This window comes from Salarias fasciatus, chromosome 8 (genome assembly GCF_902148845.1).
Source record: "Salarias fasciatus chromosome 8, fSalaFa1.1, whole genome shotgun sequence".
In the NCBI taxonomy this organism is placed as follows: Eukaryota; Metazoa; Chordata; class Actinopteri; order Blenniiformes; family Blenniidae; genus Salarias; species Salarias fasciatus.
Genome location: NC_043752.1, coordinates 13,875,486 through 13,892,722, shown reverse-complemented (window position 1 = coordinate 13,892,722; position 17,237 = coordinate 13,875,486).

The window sequence follows — 17,237 nt, the reverse complement described above, 5'->3', positions numbered from 1 at the left end:
TGAGGGGAGGTTCCTAATGAGTGAGCATTGATTGATTGGACATAATAAGTGCCCTGCTTGACTGAAAGCAAGTGTGAGAAAAAGGACAAAAAAAAAAGAAAAGAAGTGAGGGGGGGGGGAGGGGGTTCAATAAGGTTGGATGACAGCATATTTCCAAATGAAGCAGATGACCAGCGATTAGATCGGTTAGCGTATAGGTGAGCGCCACGCCTCTTGCCAAATCCAGCCTGGCTCAGCCCAGCGCCAAACCTCATTTACCCTTCACCAGTAAATAATTACCCTAATGGCTATTGTGTGATACATGATGCAATTAAAGCCTAATGCAATGCACCTCACTTAGTGGACGTGTCAGGTCCCACACAACAGGCGCCGGTGGTCCCAGGCTAACGGGGGGCTAGCTACCTGACTGGCCGGTAATGGGGATATCCTCCAAAGCAGACAGAAGAGATCCCTAATCAGCTGGATCTGTCAGCCGGGCGTGTTTGTTTGCAGCCGGGAAAATATTCAGAGAGAGGTGTGAGGGGAGGAAGCCGAATTTGATGCAGGCTATTCCCGTTAGCCGGAGAGGGAATAATGTAAAGCGGGTAGAAGAGAGGGCAGAATCATCAACCCCCATCCTTTCCCCCCCTGTAACCCCAGCTTCTCCTGCCTCTCCCCTCACCTCCCTCTCCTCCTCCCCCCCCCCCCCCCCCCACCACCACCACCACCACCACCACCACACTCCCAACACCCCAGTCACTGTCAGGCCAAACACATGATGAATTGCCCTGTCAACAGAATTCATTCAGGGACCAATTAATTCAGCAGAAATGAACTAGAGCCATCAGTCGCTGAAAAACTCAGAGCAAAGAGAGCAAAGTAGCTCTCTTTGGAAGAAAGAGAGACAGTGTGTGTGTGAGAGGGAGAGAGAGAGGGAGAATGAGGGAGAGGGTGCCAAGGGAGTGCAGTGGAAGTTAGCCTGACAGGAATTGGTCATTTAATGCTTTAGCGCACTGGAGACAGCCCCTGTCATAGAGGAAGCCATGACAGGACTCCCCTGGTACTTTATTTATTAATTATCCAGAGCAGCAAGGGGCATTTAACTGTCTCACTCCAGGCCTGTCAACTCGACTTCTTGTCAGATTTCCTTTCCATAAACAGGTCCTTCGGAAACAAACCCAAATCAAAACAGCAGAAAATGTAATTACGCACAGATCAGATAAATATTTTTGTTGCAACAGCTGTTACTTCCGACAAATAAAAAAAACATTCAATTGTCAAGATCAAGTAGGATCCAGCTCAGAAAATCTGAATATTTGATTGTCGTCACTGAACCAGAGATTCCGACTTGTTAAAACAGCGGTGGAACGATCAGACAGGTCGCTGTCGTGACCTCAGGACACCAAAACAACACACACACTCCTTAAAGAATTGATGCACTCACTGGAGAAATGCACCTAACGCATTAGTCGCTGCTATCCACATTAGTCATTCATGCAACTTTAATGTGAGGTAGAAGTTTATGTGGGCCAAACATGCATGAGCAGCTCAATCAAAAAGCAACGTTGAAAATAATGCAATATTTAACTTGGTGAACTTGGGAGCATGACATTTTAGGAGAAAGAACTGGAATGCAAAAGTAACTTTTTCTCTTTTGCTTTAGCTGCCTCATCACACTCTACTTAATCAACAACATTCATGAATTTGCACACTTTCACACACTGACACACTGATTTGAATGAATGCAATGCAAAGTGCAGGGCTACGGCAGATCGAACCACCGACTCATACCTGAGCAAAGGTATTTCCAGTGAAATCCCACACACATCAGAAGCTGTTGATATGACAAATTCATGTCCGATGCTGTCATATACTGAGTTCATTATATGCTTGATTCATTCAGCTTTTACATGTTTAAACAAGTGTAAAAGAAAAGGTTTGGACCAGAAAACTATGCCAGAGTTAAGACTTCCACCGAAAGAAAACTATTGCCTTCTCACAGCTGATATGTTTCTGTTTTCTCTGCTGGAAACCCAGTAAGCCTGTGCTTGACCCATTAAGTCAAAGGTTTGATCTTTCTCTATTGTGCTGCGTCGATCAGGTGGTGAATATTTGATGGCACCTTTTCTTCAGCACATCACGCATCCCCGGTGTAACAGGAGGATGAAGCGGCAGCTGGGAAGCTGCTTATGCTATCAGGTACGCCTGCTCCACATCAAACAACAACCGAGAGCTACTGCAGCGTCTGTCTCCGCAACGGCATTACAATGCACTTTTACTAAACTGGAAGTTTGCAAAAACTTCTCGGCGGAAAGCGTCGGCAGACGCGCGGCGGGAGTCATGATCTGATCAACACCTTGCCGTGAGTTAAATCAACAAGCGGGCATGAGAGTCACAGACGTAGCTTCACAGCGGCCCCCTTAGCCGAGAACTCATCTTCTCCTTAAGTTTCAAAACAAAGACAGAGAAATGCAGAGGAAGCCAGAAATAAGGAGATGTGCTGCAGTATATAATCAATTAAATGAGACTAATTAGGAACATGAGAGCAGGTGCCAGGCTATGGGCTGACAGCATAGACAGCCAGACAACAGGAAGGGGAGAAAAAAAAAACCTATGGGTAAGGGGTGTAACGTGACAAGAGGAGGGACAAAGCAACTTTCTGTGTTTTGTCACATGAAACCTCCAAGGAATATATGTGACAGAAATTGTAGACCCAGACACCATGGGGGTCTCTCCCTTTGTTTAAGACAGATTTTCATTTCACCAATTTGAGGTTGATCCAAGCAAGAGATTTTCCTCCTCATTATTCCTGCATGTGGATCAAAATAAAGGAGAAAAAAAAAGGAAAGAAAAACAGTACGACTGAGACAAGTCTGTGAACATGTGCAGTCGCTCACTAGAGACAGCAAAGAGGAGACTGCAGACGAAAGACTGCATGTAAAGAACTCCAACAGCAAACATCTTTAGATTTTTGTGTAATTTTTTTGGTGATTGCAGCTCATTGGTTCAGAATATGAAGCACTAAAATGATTCATATGACTCAGTTGCATGTAAATACCATGAAAACAGAAGCAAACCTGTATTCTTTCCCCCCCAAAAGCAGCCTCTCGTCCTCCTTTTCTATTCCACAAATGTAGCTCCCAACATTATGGAAAGTCCAGCTTATTCAGCCACAGACGCTCAGAAGGGGCATCAGCCTATTTTATCACAATTTGCTCACTAACCAGTTACAAATGTGGCATGTGATGACAATAATGAGGCTTGATGTCACTTAGCCTTTGGGCCGTGTGTGTGTGGAATAGCAAAGCAGGATGTCAGGGTGCTGCAGGTCCTCCACTCTGGCACTGAGAGGCCTCCTGCACACGAGGTGACAGACACTTCGGTTAGAGAGAGAGCCGCCTCTCTAACAGCATTATAAATTACTGTAGATCCTATTTGTGTCAGTGGAAGCAAGTGAGGGGAAAATTTAACATCAGCCTATTTATTCATTTACTTATTCCCCGGCTCGGTCAGGCTCAGAGCCGCTGCAGAGGAGCTCGGCTCCACTCTGCGGTGCCTCTCTGCTCAGAACAAACGCTGTGTGTTTACAGGCACACTGGTAATATCAGACTGAATCGTGCCAAAAAAAAGAAAGTAAGACACTAAAACATGCAATGCGAAGCTATTTGACAGCCGTGTCGACGTATTTAACCAGAGCACAACATATAACTGTAGGCTGATAAACATTAAACAGTAAAAGTAATGACATGTTTGGGTGGATGCTTCGTGCTCACCTGACCGAGTTAACAGTTCTTACTTTGGTTAATCAATAACAAAGTGACAGAGAATGGATCTGAAAAAAGTCATTTCCCAGCTGACAATAGCACAAGTGATTTAAAGGAACCAAAAAAAAAAAAAAAAAAAATTTCCTAATGCTGAAAAAGAGATGGAGCTTTCGCTTAATTATCAAGGGATGGCTTGGACTGTGCATCATCATTAGTTTGACTAAATAGCGTCGGTCAGTGACTCAAGTAGTGGTAAATGGCACAATTAGCAGGCTGAGCAGGGAGAGGTATATTCAATTTGAAAGCCTTCTTTCTTAATCCATCTCCTGTGATCATGAGAAATGCTGAGCTATGGGCTTTTATGCTCAATGACATTAATCAGGTTAATTCCAAGTAAAATGTCAACAGTGTAATCAAGAACTAGCACACTCCAGCAAAACGTAAATGTCTAAAAAAAAAAAACATGCTAAATTTAAAACACCCAGCAGCTTTTTGTCTTCCCACCTCTGTGCTCTCCTGTTTCCTGCACAGCTTCTTTCTGTTTGCACACTTGCTTTTCAGTAGGGCATATTTAATTAACAGCACCGGGATAAATAAAAGCACAGATTAGTTTCAAACCTATGTGGCAACCAACAACAATGAATATCTTAAGTACAGGCGCCCACTGGGGAGGTGTTGACATGCTTCCTCAACATGAATCTGTTGTTCCTCGTTCCACTTCTCCCAGTGCCCCAGCGCTTAATCCCTCGGTGCACTTGTTCTGTAACCCCAGCAGGTGCAGTGGGAATCCATAAACACAGCTGGTGTGTCTCAGCGCTGAAACCCTCAGATCCACCCTCACCTCCAGCCTCACCCCTCCAAAAAAAAAAAGAAAGAGTTACCCAGAATACCATGCTTAACCCAGATTCGTGACGCCAGCTGATTCGGGGGCCGGTGTCAACTAATTACAAGCATTCTGTGTTTTCATCGGGATTTTTTGGAAATTCCCCCGGGGTCAAAAAGTCACAAGAAGCTTGCAGATCATTATGAGATGCCATAACGGAGCCTCAGAGATTACTTCTCTCTTTAACAGCTTCTTACAGCAAAGCCACGTGCAATTTCACCGTTTAGGTTCATTATTGTTCCCCAACAATATGCAGCAAAAAGGGGGAAAAAAATGCACTTTTATTCTGGCTTTTTCTAAATGTGCTGCTAGTTTTGCTTGGTTGAGAATCCTTAAGAACAAAATCACTTACTGACATTTATAGAAAGATTTGGGCTGGAATAATAATCATCAAACAGATTAAACTATTTTTAGATTGAAATGACAATAAAATGCAACAAAACTCACAGGTCTGTCACTCACGTACATAAAAATAACCTTTTAGAGAGACGGTCTTATAACTGGCAAAATTCATGAAAATCGAGGACTTAAAGTTGTTGAGCGATTTTGGAAAATAGTTACGAAATGGAAAATTGACAAGACCGTAAAGAGACAAATGTCAAACATGGAAAAAGTCGTTGAATTAATGTGGATTGACAGGTTCGGGAGAAATCTGTGTGCACAAGGCTGAAGGTCAATATTGGAGGCTCATAGTCCTCAGATCATTGGGCACCACTGCGTTAAGAAAAAGTAAGATACTGGAGCTGAAAGCACTGCATGGCTTCAGGAGCACCACCTCATTTGTATGTGCATAAATAATAGGCTGCTTTTAGGAATTAAACAAAAAATCCTTTTTAAGGAATGAGCACTTCTCAGGATCTGTGAGTACATGCTGAATTTTACTTGATTACATAAGTTTGAAGAGCACTTATGAAGAGTTGACTCACGTAAAACACGCAATAGCAAAATGGTGCAATCAGAACTGACAGTTTAAGCCTGTAATGTAATAAATGTCCGTCCACGCTGCTGTATTATGCTGCATGTGCATCCCTGCTGTATTTATCTTCAGACATGTCACTGATAGCATGCCCTTAGTTATCTGGACGCTTGATGATCTTTCTGGGTTCTCATTCCCTCAGATTTAATATTCTACTTGGCTTTGCATTTTTACCCGATAAAGTGTCGTAGTCTATACCTGTCAGGGAACGTTAGTCCTGATTGCTTAGGAAATTCAGTGCTGGCTTCCTGTAATGAGAGTGGACAGAGGTTAGAACAGCTCAATAGAAGAGATAACCAGTCTTTGATCCAAACAGCCATGCAGAACATACAGGCAATACCATCAGAAAATGTACTGTCAGGAATTTTGGATTTTAAATTACACCTGATTAACCTGATGTGAGGAGGAAGAAGAGTTTGGTGGACTTGGACAGGCTGGAAAGAAACATGTGCTTGGTTGGACACATATTCTGTCAACTTTCGTCAAGGCGCACGTTAGCACAGAAAAGAAAAAAAGAAAACAATACTGCTGCTGCTAAGCACGGGTGCCACGTCTAAAAAAAAATGAAAACGCCAGCTCTGGCTGATGATGGATTTTATTTCATGCACCTGTCACTCACTTCCATCTCGTGAGCTGCAGGAGTGTGAGAACAGCCCTTGCTGATCAAGATCAGTGAACAGTCATGTCTGCAGATGTCTGCTGTGTCGCTCTCGGAGAGTGTCTGCACATCACACTGCTGCCTGGAGACGTGCATCACAGCAAGGTTTGATTCAGACCAACTTCCATCTCTAAACATAGAATATATATATAGCAGATACTTTACATAGTGCGTCAATTTTGAACATTAATTTGCGGAAAATGACAAGAATATACTGACATACAGGAGCTTGAGCATGCTGTTACATTGTCATTCACGCTATAAAACAAACAGAACATTTCATCTTTTTCATCAAGCTTCAGAAAATCAATTATTAGTTACTTAAAAAAAAAAGAAAGTTGTGGAGTTACTTTTCTGACTCTTGCAATAAAAAAAGGGTCCAGTTCCATTTGAAAATAAATTAAGTCGATTCCGTATGTCATGATAATGTGCAACATGCTTAAACTGAATAAAGACAGCAGAACAGGGTTTTTTTTAAAAGTAAGCTGTTTTTTTTTTAATGCTGTAAGCTCTGAGGTGACAGCCAATGATGTTACTAACAGCTCAACATCAAATGATGAAAAGTAAACAACTGCTGTTAATAATGCTCTATTTTGTTTTGTATTGTTGACTAATGGATCAGTATAAACCTTTACAGTTACCGGGAAGACACAATATAAAACCTATAATAAATCGACTGTCTTTCAATATAAATAATCCTGTGTAACACTATGTCAACGGTGCTGATAGGGACGAAAATTACAAAGTGATTTTTCATCACGACATGATAGAATTGACCTCTTGTATTTCCCAGAAGACTGGCAAGAAAAACAATTCATATCATTACCCACCATAATTAATATCTTTATTCAACTGGGACTTTTTTTTCCTGACGAATCTCCCTGTCTGTTATTTATTAAAGCTGTAAATTGACACCAAACACTGCTTCAAATCCCTCGCCTCTTCAATATTCGCAGGGGTCAGCTGGAAGCTGGTTGATCAGCCAAAGTTGCCACTTCGTTCAGTCAGTCTTTCAAAACACCTGAGGGGAGGAATGATTTCCTTATTGCCAGCCTAATGGTGCTCATTTTTGCTAATCTATAGCCCAGTGTTTTCCAATTTGGAGGGTGTATCCTCACTCTCCACTGTCTATTATGCTCCAGGGCCAAAGAGAAGCCACTTTCTCCCCATCTTGTGGCACTTGAACTAAATGGAAGCAACTGGATGGCTGGGACGGACAAAGCTAAGTGAAAGCAATTAAGACACTCCAATTCTTAGCCAAAGACGGGCCAGCAATGGCTCAGGAGAGATTTAATTTGTGTATAATGATATCCTCTAGTCTTTTTATTCACATTTTGTTTCATGGCTCTGCTGGGCTCCTTTGTGTGGGGAGTACACTCCTCTCTTGGCGTGTCAGGGAGATGAAAACAAATCTGTGGTTAATAGGTCCACTGTGGATAGAAGAGGTCTATTAGAGGAATGAATGGGAGGGCCGGCTGAAGAGACCCGGAGAAAATATTTAGTGAGAATTAAACAGACGCACTCTGGATCTCCTCTGGCGGAGGAAAGATCTGATTCACTCCGGTTTGATCCACACTTTAACTCTCATTCACTGTGACGCAATACTAATCTGAAATGATGAGAGCAACTTTCAGATATGGAAGTGAAGATAAAATGAATAAAGAACGTTTTCTAGAAACGATGTATCCATCCAGACCGTGACAGCGATTTGGGCTGGTTTGGATTACATTCAACACCATCTGTGTTTCCTGACTCATTGTCATAAAGCTGTTACTGGAGCTCTGATTTTAGTTTAAATCAGTTCCTCTTTAAAATCTGTCTTAAGCCTGGTTATATGGGTAAGGGGACTTATTCTATTTTCAAATTCTCTAAATTGTCTTCTACCCACAGAGGCCTGGACTGTTTGTTTTGGCCTTACGGTTGTGCAGCCATTACTGCCTAAATTTGGCAATGTTTTGGCCTTTCAAGATGAAATTTAGAAGAATAGCCCGGGGCATACAGCGAATCCAGTTGTAAAGTTGTTTTAAATTAGGACATTAATTTCTTGGAGTATGCAACTGCTGGAAAATATTGTGTGCACCCAATAGGAATAGATGAAGCTTAGTTTACTGTGCAAAGAAAAGGACTTCAACTCTTTACATTTTGTTAATTTATATCATGCATAAAGAACATATTTGAGAATAAAGCTTCTTGGAAGATCAATTAAAGTCTTGCTTATCACTTGTATTTATTAACATCTCATTCACAGATTAAAATTCTGACTAATAAAAAAAAAAGATTTCCAGTCTAGAGTTAGAACTTCACTTAAATACCATTTATTGAACGTAATCCTGAACACCGAAGTTCTCATTCTCAGAAAACACCCTCAGAAATTAATCATGTTTGGTTAATTATTCGGTGTGCCACAGAGAGGAAAACTATATAATAATATCTGCATGGGTAAGTGACCAAGAAGGATCTCTTTCCATTTTCACTGAATTGAATTCGTTTTGAAATTTACTACACAAAATGCAGCAACTGGAGTTTTATTTGAGGGGAAAAAAATGTAAAGGAGTTCAAAGAGTGATAAGCATTTTCTAATCACGAGTGTGATGGCTTATAGACACTAAATGCTCCAGAGCAAACAATTTTCTCTCCAGCTGGCCTCTTTATAGATCATGAAAATATACTACTTAAATCAATGGGAGACATCCCACACACAATGGCCGCCCTGCTGTTCAATGATGGCTTTTGTATTGGGGATAATCTACAAAGGTCATCAATCATGCCACACATCCTCCTCTGAAACAAAAAAAAAGACCAGAACTGACTGATGTGATGGATTGAAACAGATCTGTTAGAGAACAACTTTATTTTTTTTCCTTTTCATCTCAAAAACAAGATGTACTGAAGCCCATGGTAAATTCCTGTAAAGAAGGATATATGTTTGGCTCCATGCTAAGGAAATACACCAAGGAAGTCAATGAGGCAAATTGTTCCAAATTCACTGTCAGGCATGTGGCGAGACGGGTATTTTCACAGCAAAACACTCCCTGGTTGAGCTGGAAATGTACAATTGACCCTGTCTGCCTTTTCAAAATGGTGCAACATTATAACCTGGGGGAATGTGTTGTCATCCAAATGAGATAAGTTTATTTTCTGCGATGTAGCATTTGTTCCATCAGGCAGGGAGGCTATAAAGCTAGGAGGATCAGTGGGGAGTCGCGCTCGGCACATGTGGCGCGAACGAGGAGCCCGACGAAAGGGCTTGGCCGCCGCCCAAGTCTCTGCCTCTGCCTTCTGTGCGGGCCCAGCTTTGGAAAGCAGGAGGCCACAATATTGTGGAACAAATTTCCCCTAATCTGAACGTGCTGGTCCAGGGCTCCGGTGGGAAGGCTGCTCTCCTGTGCCCTCCCCGCCTGTCCCACAGATCAGCCCAGTTTACCCTTCACAGTGCCAACACACTGCAAGACGGATGAGATGTCGGCGGGGGGGTTAGCGCTGTCGGGATCCCGGCCCTTCCGTGGACCGCTCATGTGTGCTCTCAGCAGGCCGGCGTTTTGCCCTGGAGAAAGGATCCGGGTGGAGGAGGGCCGACCAGCTCCCGCATGCTCACTGCCAACACTGGTGCAACTTTCACAAGTTTTAGCAGCATCATTAATCCGAGGATGATTATCGATGTTATCTAGATCTCGCAAAAAATAACACCAATATGAACCTACAGCCTCTCCATTTCAGATTAAAAAAAAACTAAAATTAAACTTGGTGAGGATTCTCCAGACGTACAGGACTGTATTTAGATTAAACGCGGTGCTGAAACAGACAAGCCACGTGCTCTTGCTGGGTCCTGTATCCATCAGCTTCCAGTCACTGTACAGCAGCATGCGAGGCTCCTCTGCTCAGGATTGATCGAGACAGGAAAAGGAGTGGGAGTGATGAAATGTATAGCAGATAATTATTTATGGTGGCGATGCGACAACGCGCCTCCTGGCACTTTTCTTTTTTCTCCTCACAGGCAGCTTGTCAGGGGAAAAAAGCATAGTTTACACCACGAGTACGACGAGCAAAAGTTTGCAATTGAAGCTTTCGATACATTTGTCAAAGTGCTTTGTGACTTGTGGCTGAAGGGAAAATGAAAACTTCATCATCTGACTGAATCTAAAGAAAGCTTGGTCTTTTATTCTTGTAATCATTACTCATAATAATTGCAAACTAGTGAAAATAACAAAATTTTACAGTAACAATGTACGTTTACTGTAAGTATTGAGATATGGATTGATGTGAGCCAAAGATTCTTAAATTGAATGAAATAAAGAAGTCATCAAATCATCAGACAAACCTACCGTAGACCATCAGCACAACAAAATACCCAATTGAAGATGATCGTCCAATTCATTTATACCAAGCTTTCATGTTTAATCTCGGTTGAGATAAATTTAGAATCATTCAGATCTGAAGATATTGTACTTGAATTGTGCGTCTTAATTGATGTTCAGCTCAAAAAAAGCAATATGAGTCCGCATTAGATTTTTGTAGCTTTTTAAAGACGAGATGGACTGGAAAGCAAACAATTGCTCAGCCTCTATCTCCAGCCAGCTTATAGGAGCCCATTCTAGGAAATTTTCCAGCTGCAAAGCCGAGCTGAGCACCGTTAAGCACCCGAGTGCACCCCGAGCCATTTTCCATTTGCAATAAACCCCGTTTGAAACAGGGCAGAACAACAGAAAAGTTGACTTGTTAACACTGGGAGAAGGAGGAGGACTTGTATGGTCTCAAATGAGCAGTCTGGGTTTTCTTTTTTTTTTTCTATGCACATGGAGGGGTAGATGGGCAGGGGAGGAAAAGGAGGGGGCGGCGATTTCCATAGCAACAGTCAAGTCCCCAGCTGTCATGTTTGGGCTGAGATAGGTGCTGTGAGCACAGGGACCACTTAACCCCAGCCACACTTCAACTTAGGAAGTTAAAATGCTGCTGAGTGTCTCTGCTGTGCCTCACTTAAAATGCAAACTCTATACCCCTGGGAAGATAAGGGAATGCTTCTGAATTAACCCAGGGATACGGGAACTATGCAGGAAGCCTTCTCAGAAATAATTAACCATCAATGTTTTTGGATGTCAGTGAATGAAGTGCAAAGGGGGAAAAAAAGACTGAGATCATAGAGCAAGGCACAAGAAAACAGTGAAGGTTTGACGTTGTGCGTCAGTAACAAATCCACTGGTTGATGATAAAAGAAGATAAGGTTCAATAACCCATAGAGATTCACTGTCAAAAGCAGAATACACTACAACTGTGTGTTTGGCATCATCTTCCCAGATAAATTATCTCTTATAAATGGCGAAATCCACACCATATTATGGATGCAGCTTTGATTGTGCATTTGTCAACAACATCAAAATAAATCCTCTTCGAAAAAGATTACACTAACTCCACTTCTTATTCTCTTCCACTATTCATGTCACAGGTTTTATCTCTCCAATTACAAGAACCTGGGGCTCCCCGGTGCTCAAATGAGCAAAAAATGAACTGATATTATGCCTAAAGCTACAAGCCTCCGCTTGGAGGACATGGGATTATTACAGTGCTCAGAGGCAGCTCCTTGAGCTGCAGACATGCAGAACCACAGGAACAAGCAGACGAAGCAGTATGAAGCAGAAAGAGTGGGGCTTTTTTCCTCTTTTTTTGACCTTCTCACCCACAACCGTTAACTCATATCAAGTGTTTATTATATATTGTGTGAAAAAAGCAGGCTTTAGGTCATTCAGGTAACTTTAGGACTCTGTTAATGTTATGGACAAAATATTTTTAGTGTAGTTTGCATGTTTGCTCATTGCATTTGAAGCTTACCACCATGAAATCTGGCACTATCCAAACAAAAGACGTGCTCGTGAGATAATAGGTGTGTGTATGTGGGGAATTGTCCGTCTGCGTGTGTCAGCGCCCGTTGATGGAGTGATGATCTGTCTGTGGTCTATCCCGCCTCCTGATCAAGTTCGACTGGGATACGCTCCAGCCACTCAAACGTACTCTGCATAACATGTGAGTGGAGGATTAATACACGGTAGGATTACTTAAAAACCTGTTTATGTGAGTTGATATAATATTGTATAGTACTGCAGAATCATAATAAGGAGGGGAAACAACAAACCATTTTATGGTTGTGCAACAGCACAATTTTGGGGTGTGTGTTTCACTTTTTTGCAGAGAAATATGTACAAAAATATATGTTTACAGGTTTACAGGTTATGCTTGTTGCTTCTAGAAATTTTGCTGGAAAGGAAACAAGTTGAAGAATATATATACTCCATAAAAATGAATAAGGAGATGTATTTTTTGACAACTGTTTATCTTAAGGCTACTTTTAAACCTCTGCAGGAACGGAATTTCTGGTAATTTCCCAATAAGGATTCTCATTAAAAGGAAAAGCTCATCGCAAATCATCAATCAGCTGATATCCATCCATTCCTATGAATAAGTATTGTTAAACAGTAAGACTGAAATAAACTGACTTCCTCTGAAGCCACCAGGAAAACTGCTTTTAGTTTAAGCCGAAGTGACTGCAGCTCCAGCAGCCGGTCGTCTCAACATGCAGGGCTGCTCAGCCTCCTCTGAGCTTTTCAAACAGCCCTCCTCGACATAACAGATATTGCCCGCGACAGGCCAGACAAAATGTCCCTGTTGTTTTGCAAGAGAAAATGTGGCATTGTCCCTCTATGTCAGTCCCCTTCTGGGTGTGAATGGCCATCTAATCAAGCTCTCCCTTTCACTGCAGCTGGTTTACAGCGAGCAGCGGGCTGACCTCTGAGGGGCCCGCCTCCCCCTCCCCGTCCTCTGGGACCCTTCAACAAGCTTTAGAGGCCAAATGAGGTGTAAGTCTATTAAAAGGGAGTTTGTGTGTAGATCACAGTCCCTCTGGGGGTGGGAGCCTTTGCCTTGTCATTCAGGTGCGGCTAATTTCCTTCTGCTCCACACGCAGACATGAGGTCTGGCCGTGGTCCTCATCACGCTCAGACGAGACCCGCTGCTAGAATTTCAAATGACGGCTTCTTGCGGAGGCAGCAGGTGATTTATTAAAACAGAAGATTGAAACAAAGAGACATCGCCTTAATGCTGCAGATTATATCCACAATGAATACAGTAACCGTTCATGATCCATGATCTTAGTCATTTAGGAGCCTCATAACTGGAGTGCATGTACCTCTGTATGCAAATCAGATGCAAAAACACACTGTGACATTTTTATTTCTTGCATGTTTTGAAAAAAAATGGGTCTGATTAATAATTACTTGAGTTCGATACTATTTATAGAATTACTGGGTGACAGTTGTCAGAATAACATGATGTTCAACCAATCAGGATCCATAAAAGTATCTGTTTGACACATCACCCAGCGAGGCTCTTTCAAGACGCAGTCACAGCCCAGTGCAATAACCTAATACCTGACAGATACAGTGAAATCAGGACAGCGATACAATTCTCACCGTGTGGTGCTGATACACATGCATGTTTTCAGAGCTAATAGGGCACTTTGAACCCAAAAGAAGCAGCTGAAACTATACAAATAAGAGTCATACTAAAATAATCCTCAGAAAGTATTAGGCAGTAGTAATATTTGTTTTTCCTGGCAACAATTATGTGGAATCAACACAAGAGCCGCAGACTTAGTGTGCTTTTACAAAAGTGAATGGAGAGCTCTCGGTTCAGATTTTACTCGTTTTTTTCAGGTTAGCTCACATAACAGACTTTAGGCAAAGGAATCTGTCAGAACGGCGGACCATGTTGGACCCTGGTCCTTGACCCTCAAATACAAATATGAAGTCTACAGTTCCTACTCTTTAATTAGAATAATCCAGTTATAAAGGAGAGATGGATGTACGAAAGTTTCCGAGTTACAAAAGCTGCTCTTAAGTATCCTAAACACGTCTAAAACCACACTGAGTATGCCGACCTGATATTTGGCTGAGGAAGAGCTTTGCTGAATCAAACATTGACAGTGTTTGTCAGGGGGGACCGGGGTCAGCCGAGCAGCATTAACCTCTGGAAGGCCATCTCTGTGAAGTGCATTAGTCACATAGAGGAATAGGAGGGATGTCCTGTAATAGATTATTGACCAGCGGGCAGCGGCCTGCGCCGCACCATGTGGTCCAAGCTCGCTACTGACCTCTTCATCACAGATGGAGCCACCCACCTGCAGTCCAGAGCAAAGCAGGAGGACACAGAAACACACACACACACACATTCCCACAGCGGCGCACCCCCAGTGACTAATGACAAACATACGAGTAATATTCTCGGTTTGGTTGCAAAACAGTTAGCAGGACAAGGAACCTGAGGGGTATGAAACTATATTCATTCATAGCTATAAAATGAGAGTCCTTGGCTCATCAAATTGAAAGTGGTGGGGAAACAACAATTGCTTCCATGAACTTAGACTACCTAATTAAAGGCAGGCAATTTCTCTCCGAGAGTCACACTCAGGATCTTTAATTGAAATCAAAATGAATATCGCTGGAACGCAGAGGGCAGGATGGAGCGGGGGTGGGGGTGGGGATGGACGCATCCTTTGCCATTACAATGGTCCCACTGTCGGCTCACGTGACTTCATATTCGATTTGCAGGTCGCTGACAAGCAAATTCTGAAATCCATCTTTTATTTATTTTTTTATTTGTTTTTTTTTTTTTTTTTACCATGTGGTCTTTAAACGCCTCCATAGTAGGGCACATTAGAGTAGCTTAAAAACACAAAAACAAGACATTAAAACAAATCAGAATGCAAAGTGACTGAACCCAAAAAGACAAGCGCTTCTCCAAAGCCATTGCCAATATCATCTGTGCTCTGTTTCCCTTTTGGCTCAGCTTCACTTCTTTTTTTTTTTTTCTTTTTTTTTTTAATTGTTTGATAATTCATCTCCGAGCTCTAATTTACCCCCTACCGTCGGCCCTGTATGTTCGACCATTGTGTGAGACATTCAGCTGAATTTCAAATGAGCTTGTAGCATATAAAGTCTTTCTTCCAGGGAAAGCACCTATTTATGGACATGTTTGTTTGTTTTTCATCAACATTAACCCTTTGGGCGAGTAACGTCCGTATGCCGTCTTTTTCCAGAGCGGTACCGGGATTGTCCTTGGGCAGGAAGTCACACTGTTTTAGTTACACTGGCTCCTCAGTAACTCCTACAGTGACAACACAAGTTAATTAACTTTGTTTTCTGTATGAGAACATGCGACCTGAAAGACGTCAGTTATCTCGTCTGCTGCGTGAAGAGCATCCCGTTGGTGGTCATCCCACCTTGCAATCACAAGCATAAGACATCAATTACTGGTTTCCAGAGGGAGATGTATAATGACCTTGACTGAAGTCACAATTTAAAAGGCAATGATTTCAGTCTTATAGTGGGGAGTTTTCTCTCACTCAACAAGCACTGATATAGGGTTGACCCCTTTACTTTTTATTTTTCTCTATCTCTTCAGTTTTCTCGAGAAGTGTTGTCTTTAAGGAAAACATCAAGATAATTTCATTTAGTTATTTATTCCAACTGTTGCATCGCTGTGCTTCTATATTGAACACTGCAGTATCAAAAATATCAGATCTAAATTTTGGATCACCATGAAGGGCATTTGACATACAAAAGTATCAAAATCTACAGAGCAAGCTCCAATACTTGATTTTGCTTTCTCTCTCTCACTCGTATAGAACAGACTTCATGGGACTAGTCGTTTAACAAAGACAAAATATAAAGTTAAGGTGAGGTTTCCTTCATACTTAGCTTGATATTGAAGGCAAGCAGTTTGACCTATTCCCCAGTCTTTCCCATTTAACAAACTGCTGACCATATTTAAAACATCTAAACTGTTTAAATATTTTCATCTCTGGGGAGAAAAAAAAGCTAACAGTTGCTCTAAATGTCAAACCAGTCCTCTGAATACTGCCTAAGCCTGTACAAGTGCTGTATAAACTGCAACAACGTGCAACAAACAAGATCCTGATGTTTTAAAAAGACTCCTCTTATGGAGTTTGTTAAAATTTTCTCAGACTATGTTACTGTTTAACAGCATTAGCTATATTTTATTTAACCTTAATATCCGACACTAGCCTTGGGTGCAATGTTGAATAATACGTTGTGGATGTGGTTAAAGACTAGAAAACCTCTTAGGAGACCAAGCGTTACAGATACATTTGTTCCACTAAAGCCACTGTGAACCTTTCAATGAGCTCTTAGCAACAAACAAACACATGCACGCCAGCGAAAATCCCCACACCCAAACAGGATTGAGAATATGAGGCTATCAGAGCTTTGCACATTACATTGAGTGGTGGAGGTCTTCACTGTTTAAGTGGAGCTGCCTGCTGAGGTTTTCCTCCCGAGCAGCAGGCCTATAAGAGTGGTAAGTGGCGGTGATGAGACACTGTCCCCTGTGCCTCCTTCAGCTGCCATTCCCTTTAAATTGAAACAGAGTCCTGCAAATAAATGCCACATTCTGAGCAGGGAGAACGCCTGAAAGTTGCATTTCATATAAGCACCCGTTGGGGAATTGGCCCCACCACTGCCTGCTTTATTCGCTCTGCTTTTTGTTATTTATATGATGAAGGAACAGGGCTGCATCAGGGTCATTCAGTGTTCATTTATCTTTTTATGTTGTGTTCTGGGGAAAGCTCGCACAGCTTCGGCTGCTGCCTATAGCAGTGAATTCTGCAGCGTGACTCCTCTCTTATGGTTCTGAATATGACAGACGATCTGATGCTTTCACCTCTTGGTATCAATATGCATTAGTTTTACCCCCTGTTCATTAGCTTTAAATGGTATCTCTCTTTAAGATTAATTGAAGCCAGGATAAAAGAAGATGGCTCCCAAGAGTGGCCCGCTGTTTGTTATTCATGTTGGCCTGAAAACAGCAACAGTAAATCCTCCAAGTTGTTGTTAAGCTGGCTGTATTACCATATGTGTGCCATTTCCATGGAGTGACAGACCCCCCTGGATCAAATGGGGACTATTGATCCTG